Genomic DNA, 18651 nt, shown 5'->3' on the forward strand with positions numbered 1-18651 from the left:
ACGGAGCAGCGCGAGATCCGGCGAGATACCCGGACTGCCGAGATGGGACACCGGTTCGGCCAGAGTGGCCGGTCGGCGCGCCAAGGACCGGCGGCCGGACCACCTCTGTTGACCGGGCTCCTCGCCTATAAATACCAGGGCGTTGAGCTCACTTGAGGAGCAGAACACAAAGAGAGCGAGATCTGAGCGGTTTCTTCGGAGAGACATCCAAGAAGACGGAGAGATCTGAGCGAGCGAGAGGAGGCCAAGGAAAGAGGCTGAAAGGGTGAGAGACTTGAGAAACCGTGTGGGTGAGCTGAGAATCGCGAGCGAGAGTGGAATGTAGGGGAGAGTCGCCGGCCACCGTCAAGCCTTGTTCGCGCCGGAGCCGCGGTTGGCTCCGTTCGGGTTTGTCTCGTTTTTCTTTGATTTGGGGCCGGTTTCCCGAGGATCCCGGCTCGGAGGCGAGCGAGGCGGACGGTCGTAGCCCGATCTACCGAGCTCGTCCGCCGTCCGAAGCCACCGAGCCGGGTACGGCTCCTTCATCCGTCGGCCGAGCCGCGGTCGTTCGGGCCGTGTGAGTTTCCGACCTCTTTTAGGTGCGGGTTGTGTTTGTAAGGTCTCGGGTGTCGTTTACTTTGAATACCGCCTTGAATTTGAGCTCGTTGTTCTTGTTTCCAACCCCTATCCATCAATGCACCCTATTTGTTCTTGGTTCCCCGTCCGTTTTCTTTGGTGTTCGTGGTTTGTCAAATGCGTTTTGATAGATCACCGTTGCCGTCCTTCACTTTATATGTTCTAGTTTGGTCGTTTTTTTTTTTCTCTGCCGTGTTTCCACACTTGACCGATCCTTGGCCGGTAAGGAAAAAAGTGGTGGTAGCTGCGGCCACTCACGGTAGCTAGACACGGCTTGCATTAAAACCAAACTTGGGTTTCCTGTCGGGCACAAATCAGCGAGCACTCTGGGGAGAAGCAAGCCAGCACTTGTGCTGGAAATGCTTCTGTGAAATGGACGTTGAAAGAAGGCGGAAGAAAAAAAGAGGTGGTCGCATGGGGAGAGAGGAAAAGTTAAAAAGAAAAGGGAAAAAGCTACAAAAAAATCACAAATTTTGTCTAAAGTGATAAATTTATTAATTTTTTTAGATATAAAAAATTCAATCTTTGTCAATTCTAACACATTTATTCTAACCTTTTTTTTTTTGATACAAAAAATCCATAATTTGTATCCGCGTGACATATTTTACTCAAAACTATAGGCTATTTTTATCTTTTTATTTTTAAACTTTTTCTTTTTCTTATTTCTTTTTCTTCTTCTCTCTTCCCTATGCCATGACCAATGAAGGAAGCCAGCCTCATATGAGGGCTGTCCTCGTCGGTGTCGGGTGAGAGTCGCCTACGTTGGGTGAGGGCTACCCTCCTTGGATCTAGTGAGGGCTGGCCTCGCTTGGCGAGGTTTAGCGTGGGTAAGGACGGCCCTCGCCAGATCTGATGAGGAATGCCCTCCCCCAACGTTGGTGAGGGCCGCCCTTGCCTGCATCGAGTGAGAGTTGCCCTTGCTCGACCCCAGCACTAGGTGGCCCTCGCTTGAGTCCGACTTCCCTTCACCATGATCAGCGGAGGGAAGAGAGAAGAAGAAAAAAGGGGAAAAAAGGAAAATGAAAAAAAAAATAAAGATGAAAATGCCCCTCGGCTATAGAGTTCGTGATAAATGTTTCACGGTTGACAAAGTTTGAGGGTTTTTGTGTAAAAAAAATAAATAAAGTAAATTTGTCACTTTGAATAAAATTTGAGATTTTTTGTGGCTTTTTTTAAAAGAGAATAAAGAATTGGAGAAAAATACCAGGAGAATGGCTCTCTCTCTATGGTAGGTAGGAGGGCAATTAAGATTGTCTCTCTCTCTAATCGACGCACAGAAGGGGAGAAAAAACGAGAGAGAGAGAGAGAGAGAGAGAGAGAGAGAGGGACAAAAGGGCGCGCATTACCTCTAGCCTCTAAAGGCGCAACCCAGGTCTGTCGATACAAATCTAAATCAAACCAGTAGATCCAAGTCGGTCTCGACGCGGATTGGATCCATGGACCCAACCTGGGTCTCTATTTTCCATTAAAAAAATGAGATTTTTTTTTTTATAAAAAATAAAGAAAATCCAAAAGTGATTTATATTTTCCGAAAAATAGAAAAAGTCTAAAAAACAATTTTGATAAGTTTTCTTCACAAGTGCATGGAAGAATGTTGAAAATCTAAAAAAAAATAAAAAAAAATCAAACCTCAAGTTTAAATAAAGATTAAGTATTGGAAGAACATTAATTAACTAGTGTAATTAAGTTCCCAATCTTAGTTTATTTGGTTGCGTAAAGTAAAATATTTATCCAAATATTTTATTTGAGTTTCTAATCAACCCACCCCAAATTGATTAATGCTGACTTCTAAATGAAATTGACTTGTAGATTAACAACTCAAACCATCAGTCATAAATTGGTGAACTTGGCGGGCTTGGAAAAGCCTGAACTAAGCCTAACACTTAGAGAGCCATTAGCCTCCGTATGCCTACACGCCAAGGGTGGTCGCGACACACAACATGATCATGATTTCAATATGGATAGTCCAAAAGCCATCCTAAAATGTTTCTATATGTTGGAATGGAAACCCATGTTGGAGACCATAATAACACATATAAAGTAAAGATTGCAAGTTTGGGGGTAATGAAAACCCAAAGGGAAAATATTCTAAGTGTTTTCTCGCGCCAACTTAACAAAGATTGTAAGTCATACTCGCTTTGGGTGACTAAGTTCTTTTTGTGCGTGTTTTATAACGTTTTTGCAGTCATTTATTACAAAAATGAACCTATTTACTATTAAAATCACTCTTTTCTTAAATTTTATATGCACGTCACGATATTATGATAAGGGAATGGTGTCCTGAGAGACTATTAAAGGTCTCAGCTGGTGACTCGTGTGTTTTTGTCACGAATGACTTTAAATAGCAAGAGTATAGTTTCTCTTTAAAAAAAAAAAAATTGATGTGTATATTTCCTACTTTCAATTTATGTATGCCTCTAAGTTCTTAGAATGTAGATGGCTTATTGTTTTGGCATGTTTACATTCTCACTTGTGTAACAGATATTGTTTAAGTTCTTTTCAGCTCAATTGAAATCGTGAATGCGAGTTGTAACTTCATATTATAATGATCAACATTGCATGTAACTTTAAAATTAGTTTTCTTTTGCAAAATAATTTGACGATATAACCTCTATATGTTGGAATTAAACATTTCCTTGTTGATGATATTGTGAAACTCTCATCATTGTGTTTCTGATTTCGGTTTTGATTTATTCGTGTTTACTCATGCAGATTTCGCAGGATGAAAAACCAATGAATTGTGGTGGATATACGAAAGAAATATCCTTAAAATAAAATCTCAAATGTCAAGCCCTTCATCCTGCAAGCTTCTCACACTTTCTTTACACAAGATAAGACATAAAAAAGTAATACAAGTGAAACAGTCACCCTTAATCGTGATTTTTGTGATTTGTCTAGGTGATCTTCTTCAGCGAAATGACGACATTGACGAATAAGGTCTTTTGCTTGGACATATGATCGGCGAGTTGAGCCCTATACCTATTGAAGACCTCATCGATGACCTCTACACCAAAGTGACCAATTAGCAAGGACTCGGCAGTAGCTCTCATACACATGGCCATGCCGTATTCCCTATCCTTTAAGACAACATTACAGTCGGAATTTGTGTCAAATACACTCCAATTCACTTCGAATACCTCCAAACAATCAATTGAAAATGAGCCTTGCTTTTGGACCTCCAATCGTAGTTCTTTTGGTGAGGGTGTGTAATAAGGGACGTTGAAGGAATTTAGTTTCTCTTCTTCTATGAGTCCCTACATTAACAACAGACATAGAACATTAGATCCTTCTACCAAAAATAAGAAACAATAGCAAAATCATTAGTTGTCAGTATTATATCTTCATGAAAGTCGTAGTTACTTGTTTATGTAACTGGCTGTGTAGCTATTGCATACTGTTGATCTATGTTGTTTCCTCTCATGTAAATTGGGTCTACACCATGCCTAAGAGGGAAAAATACTGCACTCAAAACATCTGGTAATTTTACCTCTTGTACTCTTATCTTCTCAGAAACATTCCTAAGGAAGAGATACTGGTCTAATTATGCAAGATTTCCAAATGAAAAATGATTATATGACAGTTTTTAATGTACCATAAGAATAATAGTCTATTTTAGACCATAACAAATCAAATCACAAATAATTATAAATTGTTGTCAAATCTATTTTTTTAAAAGAATTTATGACTTACAATGGACAGTTATTTTGACAGTACTTTAAAGATTGTTATGCTATCAAAGCCCTTTCTAAATATCATGGTTGCTTTCCTTCAAATAATTCATGTGAAAATTTTAGCCAGAGGTTCAAAAGAAAATTGTTGAGATCATCTAACAAATAATTAAGGTACTTTAGAATCGAGAATATATCGTAGATCTTAATCATTAGTCTCATTTTTTTTTTTCCAATTGATGGTTATGATTGGTCTGGGAGTACCAAAAATAATTCCCAGAGGATATTACAAATTTTGCTGGAGACAATAAGAAAAGTCAACCTCAAATTTATCCAAACGTAGACGCGACTATTCAAGTACTCTTTTGATTTTTCTTTTTTGTTACCTCGAAAACCATCTCATTGAGAACTGTAGCTAAGAGATTCACATGGTGGCAACACTCTTCGCTTGAAGGATCGTCACTTCTTCGACCCAGGATGGTCAAACCATACGCCCTCCCACCACCAACTCTTGCCCACGACAATCCAAGAACGTTGAGAAGTCCCTTTGGAATTGCTCATAGAATGCCCTAATCACACTTGCAGGGCTCGACCTTGCAATGTATATGTTGCTTTTATTTTCCTCTAATCCTTGTGGCACCTGTGTGGTGGGCGAGGGAGGGAAGGGGGGGGGAGTGAGAGAGAGAAAAGATTGAGTTTGTTTTAGATCATGCTAACAAATGAAACTATGGGCCAATAAATTACCTGAGAAAGATACATGAGGCAGTATGAAGAATGAATAAAGTGTAGGCTTTCCTGAGCGAACAATCTCCCATAAAATGAACCAGGAACACCATTGAAGAAGCAAGATAACGTCGCTAACACTCCGTACTTGCTCTTCATTTGCTCACTCAACTTCTCTTGGAATGTTGGCAAGAAGCTTCTGAAGAGGGTGTTGAAGTCATTCCCGGGGAGATCATTCAAGAATACTTGGAACTCTGGCAACTCGTGCTTCGTCGCATTGTAGAGATCAATTATGATGCTGATGATCTCGGACACAACGAAGAAAGTGTTAGGGCCACAGGAACAGCCCAAGTCCGCGATGGCAAGGCTCGCCGGGATGGTGGTGCTAGCAGTTGATAAGAGACTTGTGACAGCTGCTTTTATAATGGGCTTCGTCATTGATATCACCTTTCTCTACACAGAGAGAGAGAGAGAGAGAGAGAGAGAGAGAGAGAGAGAGAGAGAGAGAGAGAGAGAAGAATTGACTCAATATAGGGGAAAAAGATCCGTATGTTTAAGTTTTTCATTTACAACGAAATAAATCTCAATTATTATGTATAGCTTATATAGACAAATATATCTAACAATATATTCTTGATTGAATATACAGGCAGTTCATATAGAGTGAGCGAATATTGCGGATTTCATGCATTTTCTTTGTTACTCCAAATTAGAACATCATGGGAATGAGTTTGTCCAATGTGGCAATGATCTTGCGAAAAGAACTCTGTTAGGTATAGAAAAAGAAATCGTGTTGTGGTACATAATCACAAAAGAGTGTGATAATCAATCTCAAATGAGGTTTAATCCAATATTTTCTTTGGCGACAATAGGACAATGAGCGATGTACCTGAAGCAATGAGTTGTTAGCATAACTTGTTTCTCCCACTCCTCCATTCATGCGCAGTACTTGCGTGACTTCCATCTCTCTCTCTCTCTCTCTCTAGTTGGCTTGCATTTTCATTGGTTTGAGGCTCTTCTATATATAGGCACTTTTGGGGTACTTTGTCTGGATGTTCTACAATAACTGCAAGATGAGTCTAATTCCAAGCGTGAACAATGCACAGGCATGACTTGGTGTTCTGGAATATCTCTTTGCGATGTGAACTGATACCTTCCAGACAAAGACAGGAATGTGTGTACGTCCCGAAATTTTTTTCCCCGGTTAGAGACTGTTACCTGAGCAGCCGAGATGACATGTATGTTTTTTTTTTACTTCCAATCACGCGCAATTCGACGCGACGCGATCCGTCACTATCCCCAAGTCAGCGATCATGTGGCACTTCTGCATCTGCAGTACGGGAGTCCAGTTCATCCTCCGTGGGTGCACCGCCGCGCACTTCGCTTCGTACTCCAGCCCCCCTCCGCTGAGCCGCGCCAGGTGGTCGCAGAGTGCATTGATGATCGCGTTGGCAACCGCAAACGGGCCGTGGAACCAGGCGATGACCGAGTCCCGCGTGAGGGCGCCTGCCTCCGGCATTCCCGGCGGCTGCTGCTGCTGTGGCAGTATTGGCAGTAGGGCCGCCGGTGGGGTCCTGTCCGCCACAGCCGCCGCCGCCCGCGGTGTCGTGGGCGATGCGGGACCTACTACCGCCTTCGGAACCAGGCTGCGCAGCTACGTACGGGTCTTTCTGCAGCTTCGTCTCTCCGTTATGAAGCTGAAGGAGGTGGCGCGGAGCTCAAGGAAGGGCGGCTTTTGTTTTTCTTTATTTATTTATTTATTTTTATTTTTTTGGGGAAGGGAGGAAAAAATATTAGGTGGAGCTCTAATTCCAACCTGTCAAAATACAATACCACCCCAGAACCCCTCTCCTCCCTCACTGTCTCGCCTCTCTCTTCCAAGTGGGGTGACCGCGCGCACGAGAGGCCCGCGTCGAAAGGGGGAGGTGCTGTGCTCTGTTTCATCGAATTTTTTGCAGTCGATGCTCGCCCGTTCCCCCACCAATGGCACACCATTTCTTTTTGCTATTTTTTTTGGGTTAAATATGATTTGGAGAATGTTTACGCGGTAGTCGTTGCCGGTTAGGACCCTGCATCCGTTGACATCAGCGTTCATGTATGAACATGAAGGGGGTTCTGCATGTGCAGGACTGGAACTGGACTCGAGTCGTGCAGCAAATGCTTCGTCTTCCTCTGTTATTGAAGACCAGAAAGCGTTTCTTTTTCTCTCTCCCTCTCTCTTATTTTAGGTGCCATTATCTTTGGGTGAAGGGGCATGGGGAAGAATCTCGGTCACCCACCGTTTAAATTGTTACCAATCTCGAAAATATCTTAGCAGAAGCCAAACCCTTCTCTTTCTCCCTCTCTGTTCTTTTCAACTTTCTATGATGACTTTTTATTCTAATGCACTGGATATCTTTTTGGGATTTTGGAGAACGACGCACGGATTATGGAAACAGCATAGGAAGTCCACCCGATTCGTGGGACAGCGAAATCTTTGATGATTTCCCCTTCTTGGAAGGCGACCCTACTATGTTGGAATGTGAAGCTGTGGAACCACCGGAGGGTAAACAAACTAGGCAGGGACAATAATGGTTTTACGATTTTCTTGATGCAATTAAGGAATTGCACTTTGTACATGAAGTTTATGACTTTTTGCAATTTAAACCCCCTCCCCCAAAAAAAAAACCCTAGATCCGTATCATTTTAAAGTAGTTAGAAATATTTGGAAATTTATTATGGTGATTAATTCAGTCTATTTACGTGATTATTTTAAATCCCAGATAACTCTTTTCTAAAAAGATGGTTCTATAATAGATTTTATCATCTGATTTGAAGCCCAATTGGGAACATATAGGTCGAGCTATATGAGAAATATTGCTCTAGCGGTAGTCGGGAATGTAAATTTCCTAACAACTTCTAAAATCTCATGTGGGACTTGGGACATTACAATTATAGAATATTGCATATCATCGTTCTCGGCACATGGACCAGCTTTGATCTAACGTGCCCGTAAAGCAATGTGGGAGCCGATGATCAGCACTACGTCAGCTACACGAGACAAAGCCATCGCTTTGGCATATCGACAGTGGGTAGATTCCATCCCACGTACTTGCTCTCCAGACGAACCGAGTTCATGTGCTAATACCATTTATAATGACCAAATCCATAAAACACAGGCCAAACCCTAAAAAGAATCCTCAAGTGAAAACTGATGAGCAAGTGTTAGGGTATGTTACTTAGCATGTGAGGTATCATCACAGCAGCAATAAAGACAAGACTAGAAGTCCCTGATTTAGTACACCAACGTTTTGGTGTTTGCTATATTGGAAGAAAGAAATGCATGGAACCGTTGAGTGTCAGCCAGTGACTTACGTAGAATTTCAAGAGTTCGAGTTGGAATCCATTGGGGCAAGTAAGATTTTTTGGACCAGACAGGTGGTGGCTCTTTCTCGTGCTGTCACATTACATCAGATAGTGTGAAAGTTGGTTTCTGTGGATCGAGAGTCATGTGCTATTGGATCTATGTTACAAGAAAGTGAAGTTCTCTTTTGGATGACATCATTTGCTATGCTTTTCTCTATCATCTTTGAGAACTTCATACATTGGCCGAATCGACTTGTGGACCTGATATAGCTTGGAGCTGAACCACCTCCCCCCGCCATCGCCATCACCTTAATATTTGATGAAAAGCGCGGGGAGCGTTCGAGAATTTGGCTTTGTTTTTATGTATCTTTCAAAAGGAAATTACGTGTACATGTCTATGGTAGAGGCGTAAATTAAACGGGCAAAACCAGCCTACTTATCTTTGTAATTAACAAATTGTTATGAGCCGGCCGAACCCTTTAAAGGGTTCTTTTTTAATCACGAAAAAAAGGATATTCAAAGTTGACCCAATTGGTGATGCGAATCTTCACTTATATGTATCTTGAAGACTATGCTCGATGGACATTCTAGATCCGAGTTTGAATAACTATTTTTGAGATAAAACATTAAAACATTTGAATATTATAGGGTAAATAATACAAATGGTTTCTAAACTTTGGCTGAAAGTGTAATGTGATTCTAGAACTTTAGTCTAACGTGTCATGTCATTCATGAACTTTTAATTTATTCAATGTGATTCTTGAACTTTTGACACATGCTCAATTTGGACCCTAGACTATATAAAAATATTCAAAATTATCCATGACCTTGAATTAACACAAGGACAACATTACATATTTTCATAAAGTCCATAGACTAAATTGAATACGTATAAAAAAAATTAAAAGATCACATTAAATAAATTAAACGGACCACATTAAATAAATTAAAAGTTCAGGAATGACATTGCATATTAAGCTAAAGTTTAGAAATCATATTACATATTGAGTTAAAGTTCATGAACCATTTTTGTCATTATCCCATTTGCGACTACAGCTCCTGGAATCTTTGTAACTTGGATGATGCCATTTTTTTATAATAATTTGGCTGCACGTGCCATAGATAGATCAAATCAAAACGTATGAAAATGCAAGAAATGATATTGAATCCAATCTAAAATTGTGAGATTGCATCAGATGTTTCTCAAAGAAACTTTAGAGAAATGTGATTGAATGAAATTGAAAAGCGGTTCTTCACACAACTGAGATATTTGAAGAGTGCACGCGATGTCATTGATAGACAAAAAAATGTGTTAGAGTACGAATATATGAAGAGAAAAATAGATAAGACAAATAGGCAATAATTTTTACATGGAAAACCCTTCTCAAAATCAGGAAAAGGAAAAATCATAGTTCTGCACTAGGCAATTTTTTTTTTTTTTTTTTTTACTATTAATATTAGTATTATAAGCTCTAAGGTTACAAGCTCCATCATTACAATTATAAAAAATATCGCCTTATATTTAGCGAGTTTAGGGCATATATAATTAATATGAAAATTATATGTATGCCATTAGTAGTAATAAAAGCCCCATTGTCTATTTTAACATTATAGATGGGTGACATATTAGGAAATGTCTGCCCAAAATAAAATGTCCCTATGCTTGAACATTATTTTCTTCTATCACACTTGACAACTCCATCAATCTCCCACTTGGAGGCTGATCTTAGAAAATAACAGTAATAATCTTTCGTAGTCTTCATTTTTGTAGCCCAAATTGTCCTAGTGCAGCGGCCCCCATCATCACTTACCATGGAGGCTAACTAAGGCAATGCATAGCCTCAGTTTCTCAATGGTGACGACCTTTGTTAATATTTCTGCTAGGTTTTCTACACCAAGAATCTTTTTCAAAGATAATGTCCCATCATCTATCAATTGATGAATTTGATGATACTTTAACTCAATGCGTTTTGTCCTTGATTGAAATACCAAATTCTTTGCAAGACAAATAGCACTCTGATTGTTTTTGAAAATACCACTATTATTCTGCTCCTTGCTTATCTCTTTCAAAAAAAAATTTCAACCAAATCATCTCCTTACCAGTTTTAGATATAGCAACATACTTTGCCTCAGTGGTTGAGAGAGACACGCATGTCTAACATTTAGACATCCAACTGATTGTGGTGCCACCTTAGGTAAAACATAACCTGAGGTGCTCTTCTTATTGTCCAAGTCACCACAAAGATTCGCATCAACAAAGCCTTGTAGAGTTACACCGTTTTTCATAAAACATAATGACATACCGGAAATGCCTCTCGGTATCTTAATAACCACTTTATAGCTTCCCAATACTTTATTCCAAAGTTCTTTTGCTACTAACCTTGTTTTGTATCTTTTGCTGCCATCAAGTTTTTCTTTGACCCGATATACCCATTTGTTCTACAGTGCTTTATTCCCATCTAATAACTGAGTTAACACCCAAGTTATTATTATTATTATTATTATTATTATTATTATTATTATTATTATTATTATTATTATTATTATTATTATTATTATTATTATTATTATTTTGAGTGAATCAACTTATCTTGCATTGCTAACTCCCACTTAACATAACTTGCACTGCTTTTGAAAAATCTTCTGGTTCCCCAACGTCGTCAAAAGCAAATAATGCAATGAAGGAGAATATCTTTTTATAGGTTTAGGTGTTCTACTAAATTTTCTCAAAGTAGGTTCAAGTGTATGTGATGGTTTTCAATCAGAGTCTACAGTAATGGTTTCAAGAATTTCAACAAAAACACTCTTAGAAACCTCATCTAATTTAATCTCTCTATTCTCCACCATTTTTTTTTCTTGATACTAGATTCTACCGTAGATTTGTCTTTATACAATATGTTTTCATTTAATGTAACATTAGTAGCTCTTATTATTTTTCTATTTTGTTCATCCCAAAATCGATAACCAAAATAATCAGAACCATATCCAATGAAAAAACATTTTTTAGCTTTTGCACGAAGCTTATTGACATAAAAAATGCCCGATATTTTAATTATTATTGATATGCGATGATCATTCGGAAGCAACAAAGTGGACTCGACAACCTCATATGCAACCGTCAAAATTAACTAAGAAAAATGGAAAAGAGTGAAGAGTATACTATCTGGGCATATTTGATCATCCATGGAGAGAGCCAATTTAATGGATTGAAGATTGGTCACTATTACATGTTGTTTGATGATTTGGGTAAAAATGTTGGTACATATTGACAAGTGGCAAATAATTGCATATTATTTTGCCTAAGTTGTCGATGAGCATCTTTACTGAGGAGTGTCGATGAGCATCTTAACTAAGAAGCAAGATAATCCATTCAGAGAATTGCACCAAGGCTTATGCATGTGAAGACCCATTAAGGAGATCGTGGAGAATAGGTAGGTGAAAATGGAGGTTAAGGTTGCTACTTTAAAGGGAATTGATAACGTGGGAAATCAACAACTCCTTGGAGATAAGATTGCTATTTTGAAGAGGAAATGAACAATTCCTTGGATATAAGGTTGCTATTTTGAAGGGAATTGACAACGTGGGAAATGAATAACTCATTAGAGATAAGGCTACTATTTTGAAGGCAATTAACAACGTGGGAAATGAACAAGGAGATAAGGCTGCTATTTTGAAGGAAGTTGACAATGTGGGAATGTGGGACCATTATTTTCGGAAGTGTCAAATTGCAGTACAACCACAAAGAAATTGCCCCCGGACAGTTATAATAGAAGGTCTATAAATACCAAGTTCTATCAATTGGAAGAAGACCCCTCGACAATCAAAATATAATCTTTTATTATTTTTACTTTCCTACACTTCATTTTTCCTTAGTTATAGCTTTCCGATTCATGTAATCGATTAAATTCCGACACGTATCTTTATCGCGATGCTTTGTTGTTGATTCAATCCCGGCATGCATATCTATCATGCGTGTCACACCATCGATTAAATTCTAACGTTATGCCTTTGCATGTTCTTGAGCTTTGTCGTCGATTAAATTCCGGCACAATTCGTACACGTGTCTTGTTATGGAAATGGTTGTATTTTTAAGTCTTGTTGTTGATTGAATTCCATCATGGTTTTTATGTATAATTTAGTTTGAAGTTCGAAATAAAGATTTGCCAATATTTCTTGTCTGCCTGGATATTTCCTGTCCGGAGTCACTAGAAAACTTGTCTCTTCTCATAAAAGCCAAAGAACGACTTTTGAAAAAGATGTTTCTTTGTTGATTAGATTTTGGTGAAACACCTTTTTTTTCCCTCTCTCTGCTCAGAGCAGAACATAGATCTAGTTGTACATGTCTAGAGCCAAGCATCCCGTGACACATAAAGTGACTTCCTCGTTATTACTCAAATCGCCCTTCCTCGTCCTCTTTTCCCTAGAGTGATAGAGTTGTTGGATGCAAATCATGCAATCCCAAGATCTCCATAACCAGAACAAGAACATGCATAATTGAGTAGAAATATTAACGTACCTATTTTGGGATCCATCGAACATAAAGCCAAAGCAGAAAAGGGATTACCCACATATCAAGGGGATCCATGCATCAAGTCCTTCTCCTCTATTGCCTTCCGTATCACTGGCTCAATGAGGCGGCCCCTCTCACGTGTAGCGTTACGTAAACACCTCTTAGGTGAGGATAATGTGAGAATTATGGTTAGAGGAGAGACTTGAGCACTATTTATAGAGTTTCCAGCCAGCCCCCCACTAACCAGTCCCATATTAGACTAATTAAAAAACATTCTACCTCACCTTAGACCAACCCTGTTTTACGATAACCGTAGAAACAGTAAATTATAATATCAATTAATTTAGTCCACATCAGGAAAATTCTTACATTCTCCCACTTGGACTATATTAATTGAAATCATACCATATGTGCGCACATTTGGTCCAGAGATAATTCTTAATAGTCAATCCTATCTCAAAAAGTTTTAAACACCGAATCATGGCGGTAACTGCATGTACACACACAGAGCCTTCTATGGTCACGAGTGCTCTCAACTTTATTGATATGGATTCAATATGGTATTGTGGCAAATGGATAGCATCTCTCATAGAGAGATCCCATTTGTCAGTCACCATTCTCTTACCTTAGGTGTCACAAAAACTTGTACCACTAGAGAATGCTTTATGGTTCCAATGAACCCACATATGTCTTGTCCTTATGGTTAACCTTTTTTTTTATGTATCACAAGACATATGCACAAGACTAATAACCGGATGCCCGGATGCCCCTAACCTTCACTCAAGGTTTATACAATCCCTTGAGACTTTATCAATATGTATTCAACATAATAACAACACATTCAAAAATATTTTATTGAATGCAAAAGTTGATACATATCAAACTGTTACAAAGTGTAACGAACACAGATGAAACATTTATCAGAGTATAGCCAAAATAGCTCCCACTAAACAACAGCATCTCATGATGCTCCTAGGCCCATGCTAATGACACGTCGCTCAAATACACATGGGCGTAGGCCTTTAATTAGTGGATCTACAACTATATCATCTGTAAAAATATATTATATTATTACGTCACCTTTTTGTACCGTTTTTATTTTGGTAAAAAATTTTGATTATCATATATTTAGACCCATTGAGACCTAACCCCTCAATCTTTTCCTCCAAGACGATAAATTCCCTTTACCATACTACAAATTTGTTATTTCAATATAATCGTATGGGTCTATCCATAAAGTTAAAACGATCAACTCCTTCATGAGGTTCTAGAGCCTAATAGTCCAAGTAACAGCCTAAAAGAATGTTGCAAACTCTACTTACATAGTAGAAGATGGCATATAACTTTATTTACTGTACTTCCTGCTAACATAAATATGTATTTCGTTATTGATTTTATGTCATCCTAACAGCCAACAAAGTTTACATATGAATACCCTACTAGCTGCAAGAATTGAACATGTCTGTAAATTAGCATATAATCTCTTGTTTTATTTAAGTACCTTAAAATCTTCTTGGCAGCAACCGAGTGATCGCGTCCTGGATTTGACTAATATCTTCCTAGAAGTCCCGTCACAAAGACGATATTTAGTCTAGTGCAAATTGGAGCATACATTATACTTTTAAGTGCACTAACACAAGGTACACCATTTAATTAGATTTTCTTAATATCTAAATAAAGATAATGTGATAGATTCAGTCCATCACCCTTAACAACATGAGCAATTCCTAACTTGCAATGATGCATATTAAATATTTCCAATATACAATCAGCAAATGTCCTCCGAGAAAATCTAATATAATATGGCAAAAACAATCATTACAGATCTCAGTACAAATGATATAAGATGTCTCAAGGTCACAACTTGTAAGCAAAATATCATGTATATAGAGTATGAGAAAAAATAAATTTCCTCCCACTGATCTTGCAGTATATTGAATTACTTTGTTCCCAATTTGACAAAATAACAACACTATGAAACTTTAACAATATTGTCTAGAAACTTGCTTAAGACCATGAATTAAGACTTTTCAGTCTACACATAAGTTTACTTGAATCATATGTTGCAAAATCCTCCAGTTGCACAATATAGATTTTTGTATCTTTTTGGCGTAACTCCATATCAAAATAAATTATTAATGTCACGTTCACTCTGAAAGAATCTTTAAAATACTATAAAGATATTTTATTTCTTCACTATAAACTATTCACCCCTCTTTCAGAGTGAAACATTATTACCCTTTTTTTAATGGCATTTAATTACATACTTAATTAAGAACAGGAAACGACATTTATATAAATTGCTAAAACAACCATGTAATGGATATTGTAATCATACTTTCACAAAGAGACTATATAGTCTGATAGTATAACTGATCGTCTTTCCCTAACAAGTCTCCTTAATAAAGCTGCAACCACTTCATTCTGCACTTGAGAGGTTTAAGAAATTTCATTATAAACTATATCAAGAATAGTACCTTGAACCTCAACAAGTTTAGTTTATGGTACATGAGATTTCATAATATCTGAATAGGTAAAAACAAAAAACACAGTAATCTCCATCATACTATTATCTTTAATAGTTTGAGAGCAGCTATCCTCTACAATTACGTCGATTTTTAGAAACTTTAGAGTATGTGATTCCATAATTCTTGTACCTTCTTTAGGGTCATAAAATTAATACCACTTCGAACAATCATAGTAAGATACAAAATAATTTCAAGTGGATCTAAATTTCAACACACTTAATATTGAATTAGATAATCTCATTTCTACATGACACCTCTAAATTTAATATGATTCAAGTAATCTATGTCCAATTTATAATTCAAAAGAAGTTTATGAAACAACTTTGATCAGAGACACATTTTGTATGAGAAAAAGTTGCTTTCATAATATCAACCCATCGAAGACCGGATAAATTAGTCTTACTAATCATACTCATTAACATGTTTATTATGGTGCTTCAAGCCTTTTAGCCAAATCTTCTTGTTAGAATTTTCAGGCATAGTAATTAAATTACCACCCCAGAATTTACCAAGTATTTGACAAATAACCCTTTAAGCAATTCAGTATTGTCATACTTGCCAAAATACTTATCACTACTATTAGACCTAACAACCTTCAAGACTAATTTTAACCTAGTTTATTCTTTATCTTGGCTATTTTCCTTAAATAAAAAACTTTTAGAAACAACATTTTAACCATATACGAGATGTATATGTCATTAGGACTTAAACACAATCTTTGCAGATATGTCCTAATTTCGATATCAGACAAGACGTAATTTCAAGCAACTAAGGCTTCAATCATCTTATAGCAGTGCAATGCGCAGGCAAACTTCTTTTCAAGTGTTCTAGAATGGAACGCTTCATGGACAGTAAAAAAAATTCTATTGCTCTTTTCTCAAGCAACAAATCATATGTCCACAACTTAAAATTTGAAGCAGTAAAAACCTCAATAATAATGGAGTTATTAATTACAGAAAATGTGACTGAAAAACAAGCAATGTATATAATTAGTATCATGTGAGCACTGTGTAACTTGACATACAAGAACACATCCAGAGAGTTACACGCATAATCATATAATCACCTTTGGGCAGAATACATGACATGCAGTTGTACACTCCCCACATGATAGCGGTTATGAGAATATATTCCAATTCTTCGTGAATTCATCACCTTTGTGCATATGAATCACTAGAATTAGTCACTCCTCCACCACATTATCATGTATCCTTTCATGAACTAATACACAATCACCTCCTTTGGGAGTATGACTATGCATTAGACTAGGAGACATCCCAATCATCATAGGAGACTGAAATTTCTCGAACCTAATCAAGCGTGTCACTTTGGCGGTCACTACTCAATTGAATCATTGAAATTTTCTCATACCAGAGATATAAAATTTACATCTCATAAACCATATACATGTGATTTTAACTTTAGTGATAGGGGCAGCATATCACCAAAATCACATATCATGCTAATTACATTTCTTTATTCATTAATAAAATCTTTATATATATATAGCGAACCTAAAAGACAGATTCCAGTGGGATCGATAGCAACACAAGAAACTTCTCATAACATAGAAGCAAGTATCTCTTGTGCACCCCAATTACTGATTATTAGAACAACTTTAAAAGAATACTGATCTAAAATATCTCTCACAAATTAATATCAATAGCAATACATGGTACACTAAATCGACAAGCTTGATAGCTAATCTATTATCACTCATGAGTTCATAAGGCAAAAAATAACTTTAAGGCCAATAACTGATTTATTAGCTAATTTTTAAGTAACAAATTATCATTGTAATCAACCAGTGGCCTATTAATTGAGTCAAACCAAATAACCAAATATCTAATATTTAACAGTAGATACTATTGCTCTGCGTAAATGTTGTCATACTCCTTAACCATAAAAATATTCAACTTGATAGACATTAACAAGTGACCAGATGAGTTCATGTACAATATGCAGTAACTTAATTGACATGCATTACCTACATTTAGCAGATATGTTAATCAGTACAATCAGTTTGGTCATGAGTTCTTAAGACGTCCATCATTCAAAGATTACCAGTGTGTAAAGGAGTATGCTTAAACAACAAAAAAATTTATAATCAATACATAGCTCAATAACTATCCCATAATGGTTGTATCTCATTAAGCCAGCTTCAGTTCACAATAAAATTTAATTTTTATTAATGAATTACACAATTATAATATTTATGTGATAACATACCTATAACCCAACATTTATATTTCCAAAATCACAGAAAATATAAGAAAAATACATAAAATACACTAAAAATACACGTATTTAGGGTTCCGTATGTATTTTCACATCCATAAGATCATCAAAAATGTAAAATAAATACACCATGACGTAGGGAATAACCATACGATTCCACCGCCGCCGGCCACGCGCAAATCGGAGCCTCCACACGCCCGCACGCACCGCCTGAGTGCGCGGCACGTGGAGCCCACACGCGGGCGTCAAAGGCCGGTCGAAACCGGTCCGACCGGTGGTGGTCCGACTGGTCCCCGGTCCAACCTTCCGATCAAGCCGCCTGGTCCAACTGGTTGACCGGTCCGGTCAACGAGTGATTGGGTCGGGTCGGGTCGGGTCAGGTCGATCGCCATTCAGGTCGGATCCGGGTCCGGGTCGCTGACGTCATCGTGATGTCAGCGCCTGCATGCGCCACACGAGCGAGCAGCGTCTTCGACACCCGGTGGCGTGTGGCTGTGCGTGGGGGCGCATGGGGCCTCCCACGGTGATGCGCTGCCCACGGTTTTGCTCGCCTCGTCGAGCCAAATCCGAATATGTGATTTAATTTTATTTTTATTGAACAAAAAATCACGAAAATCACAAATTATGGCACAAATCTTATGCGTTCAAGTTTTAGGGTTATGGTTGCTCTGATACCATATGTTGGATGCAAATAATGCAATCCCAAGATCTCCATAACCAGAACAAGAACATGCATAATTGAGTAGAAATATTAATGTACCTATTTTGGGATCCATCGAACATAAAGTCGAAGCAGAAAAGGGATTACCCACATATCAAGGGGATCTACACATCAAGTCATTCTCCTCTATTGCCCTCCGTATTACTGGCTCAATGAGGCGGCCCCCCCTCACGTGTAGCGTTAGATAAACGCCCCTTAAGTGAGGATAATGTAAGAATTAGGGTTAGAGGAGAGATTTGAGCACTATTTATAGAGTTTCCAGCTAGACCCCCACTAACCAGCCCCATATTATACTAATTAAGA

General features: G+C 37.9%; 1 pseudogene; it reads right to left on the reverse strand.

Annotated features, from left to right (window-relative positions):
* Positions 1 to 3491: 3491 nt before the first annotated feature.
* Positions 3492 to 5972, reverse strand: LOC120286741 (annotated as a pseudogene).
* Between the last annotated feature and the right edge of the window lie 12679 nt (positions 5973 to 18651).

This window comes from Eucalyptus grandis, chromosome 8 (genome assembly GCF_016545825.1).
Source record: "Eucalyptus grandis isolate ANBG69807.140 chromosome 8, ASM1654582v1, whole genome shotgun sequence".
Classification (NCBI taxonomy): Eukaryota; Viridiplantae; Streptophyta; class Magnoliopsida; order Myrtales; family Myrtaceae; genus Eucalyptus; species Eucalyptus grandis.